Genomic DNA, 3,446 nt, shown 5'->3' with positions numbered 1-3,446 from the left:
CCAGACCCTACCTGTGCACAAATTCATGCACCGGGCCTCTAGTAATAATATAAAAGTTATCATTATAATCATTATTGTTGCTGGGCAATGATGGATCAACATATTTTAAACTCCGTATTTGTCTTGGAGATCCTTGAAGTTTATCTAATAAGCCTAACCTTAGTGTCAGGGTGTAACACATGGTAAGGCTCATTAAATATTTCTTGAACAGTATATACACTGAACAGCTGTACAAAACCAAGGACTATGCCTCCAATAACCTCTGCACCTCTCTTCCTGCCCTGTCCCTTAAGAGGTCCCGGAAGTCCTTTAGCAGTAGACAAACCTCCCCTCGCATGAAGCCCAGCCCATACTTCCTTTCACCTGCAGCATGCATTGATCTTCCAGAGCACACCACTCTCTACTCCCGCAAGAAAATAACCCACAGTCCTGCCATCGTCCCAGGCTCCCTGTCATCATCCACAGCAGATGGCCGCACATCTCTCCTCCTTCTCTCCATTGTTGTCACCAGCACCTCTGCTCCCCAAGTCCCTACCTACAAGATTTCCGAGGGAAATAGGGAATTCCAAAACGAGGCAACACTTACTGTGAGTTTACTAGGGCTTACATACAGTAACACAGGCTAGCTAGGGTGACTTAAACAAGACAAATGTATTTCCTCACAGTTCTGGAGGCTGGGAGTTCAAGATCCCGGTGTTGGCATGTCTGGTTTCTTCTGAGGCCTTTCACTTTGGCTTACAGACAGTCACCTTCTTTCTGTGTCTTCACGTTATCCTCTCTGTACCTGTGTGTATCCTACTTGCCTCTTCTTTTAAGGAGACCAGTCATATTGGATCGGGGCCCACCCTAGTGACCTCGTTTAACCTTAATCATCTTGAAAGACCGTATCTCCAGATATGGTCACATTCTGAGGTACTGGGAGTTAGGATTTTAACACATCAATAACGGAAGAACACGAATCAGTCTATAACACACACTAAGGGTTTATTTTGGTTACCAAAGCATCCCAAGGCTCTGTGACCTCTTAGTTGGTGACCAATAGGAAACGGAAGAAGATTCATTAGGAGCCAAAGTGCAACCACATGATGCCACGATGACTGATTCCCCCAAACCCCTCCAATGAAGGCAATTGTTAGGGACACATTTGGACAGTCATTAACCTACCATAATACCTGCAAAGACTTTGTGACTAATTCAGAAAATAAAATTTCTATAGGTTCACAATGAAAAACAATCACTAGAAGATAAGTATTCTAAAGGAAGTTGGTTGCTGAAAGACGCTGACAACCTATAGGCCAACATTTCCTTATTACTAATTATTTTGTCAGCCCCATACGGACAAAATGTCTCTCCATTCACATTTTTGTAAAACATCAAGCTTTACAGGCACCAAGATTTTAAACCTGCTCTCTTTTCATATCCCAAAATGCCACCAATGATGGCACAAACTTTGGGCTTTATTTCGTCCAAAAGACTTCCTTTGGGCAGACGACGGCAAAAGAAATTAGCTGAGAAAACCTAAATCCATCCAAATAAATAAATAAATAGAGACACTGTGAATGGTGAACTTCCTGATTTTGAATTATTTAATTAGCTTCAAAACAGAAAGGGAAAAACAAGCTTATTCCCCTCAGAAAGGAAGAAATAGCAGAAACTACTTTTGTGTTTATACTGAAACAGGTCCACTGAGCATCCTCTGTAAACATTAAATAATGATCACATAGTATCAAAAATGAAAGCCCTTATTATTTATTGAACTGGATCCCATGCTCACAAGAAGCCTCTAAATTGAGATTCTCAAAGGACTTTGTAAATGCTCTCTTATTATTTTTCACTTTTGTTTGAAAAGGTAAGTGTCTCATCTCCATTTCAGAGTTAGGGGGTAAGAGAAAGGTTAGATGAATTATATAACATTATACCAACATCTGCCAAGGATAGAGATGGCATTTGTTATCCCTTGAGGACCAAAAATCCCTCTTTGAAAATTAAGCAATTTAACTAATTACTTTTAGGAGCGAGCTTCACAAAAATATATTTTATCTGTGCATCATGGTCTAAAAAAAGAGTCAAAATTAATAACTGTGCTAACTTTTAAAAAATCAGTGTGGTTTTCAGAATTCCTTCTAGTCTATGTACCTACCCATGTGGCTGGATATTTGAAATGCTATTTAAGTCTCATTTTCCTTCAGAAGCTAACCTCTATGGAATAAAGTACTGTTAAGGAAAAAAAATCTTTTCTGTCATTTGACTTTAACTTATGATAAATTAGCTTCAACTAGTTTCTTAGAAAATTGCCCAAGAAGTGACTACAGAAAATTAAATACCAAAACTTCAAAGAGGCAAACACACAGCCTTCAAATTCCAACCTCAGAGAATAATCCTCCCTTTCTCATGCTTTGGAGAGATGTGAGTAAAGAAATCGAAGGAGAGCATGGTAATTAACCATCTTTCAAATGACTTTTCTATCAATCTTCTTTTCAAAGGGTAACATGGTGATGATTATGTCTAGGCAGTTTCTGGGAAGTTATTGTCTCATTTCAATCGTCACCAGCAAAAAGGACTCTACTGTGGCATTATCACCACGATGATAAGGGCAAAAACTGGTTGAGAATTCAATAGACAAGGTGCAGGCTATAAAAAGCCATTTCCTAGAAAATTAACAGAGAGAGATCAAAAGAATTGTGTTGGGTCTTAAGTAATGGGTAATCATTCCCTGCTGGATTAAAAATGCAAATCTGATTTATTACCTAGTGAATGAAGTTTATTGTCATTTGAAGATTTTATTATTTCAACAAATAGTGTTAAAAGCTTATTATGTGCCATGCTTTGTGCTGGATTCTGGTGACTGATGGCAAAAGACAACAAGCCATGACACCTGTCATGACTTTCAGAACCTGAGTGGTCCATCTCATCTAAAGCAACAACAATAATAACAAGAAAAATTTGTAAACTTGACTAAATTCACAAGGAGGAAATGTAAGTCAGTACTTTTTTTGTTTTTTGTTTTTTTACAAAACCACAGAAAGTAATAACAGGGCAAGAAACACCCAAAACTGGATGTGATTTCATTCCCTAGAGCTATCCGAACTTTAGCATATCATGGGGCAGGAGTCACTTCGGGGAATGTACCACCTGGGAGAAGGAATGCCTGTGTACAGGACCCTCCAGAAAGCACTCTGAGAACCTGGCTGCTGCCCTGGTCCCCAGATTCAGATCCCACCTGAGAAATGGACTTTGTGCTCATACAAGGGGTGTGCTGTCCATTTTCTTCTGTGGTTCTTAAAAACACCTATTTACTTTAACTTCTTACTTGGCCTAATTCTCTTATCCCAGCCTGAAAGTACAGCCCACTGACAGGGTACAGGATACACCTTAAGATTTGACATTTGTCCAGAAGTCAACATTTTTTAGCACTAACCCAAAATCTAAACTTGGAAGAGAGGGAA

This window comes from Myotis davidii, unplaced genomic scaffold, assembly GCF_000327345.1.
Source record: "Myotis davidii unplaced genomic scaffold, ASM32734v1 scaffold228, whole genome shotgun sequence".
NCBI classification, from domain to species: Eukaryota; Metazoa; Chordata; class Mammalia; order Chiroptera; family Vespertilionidae; genus Myotis; species Myotis davidii.
The sequence above is the reverse complement of the archived record's forward strand: the minus strand, read 5'-3'. Positions refer to the sequence as shown.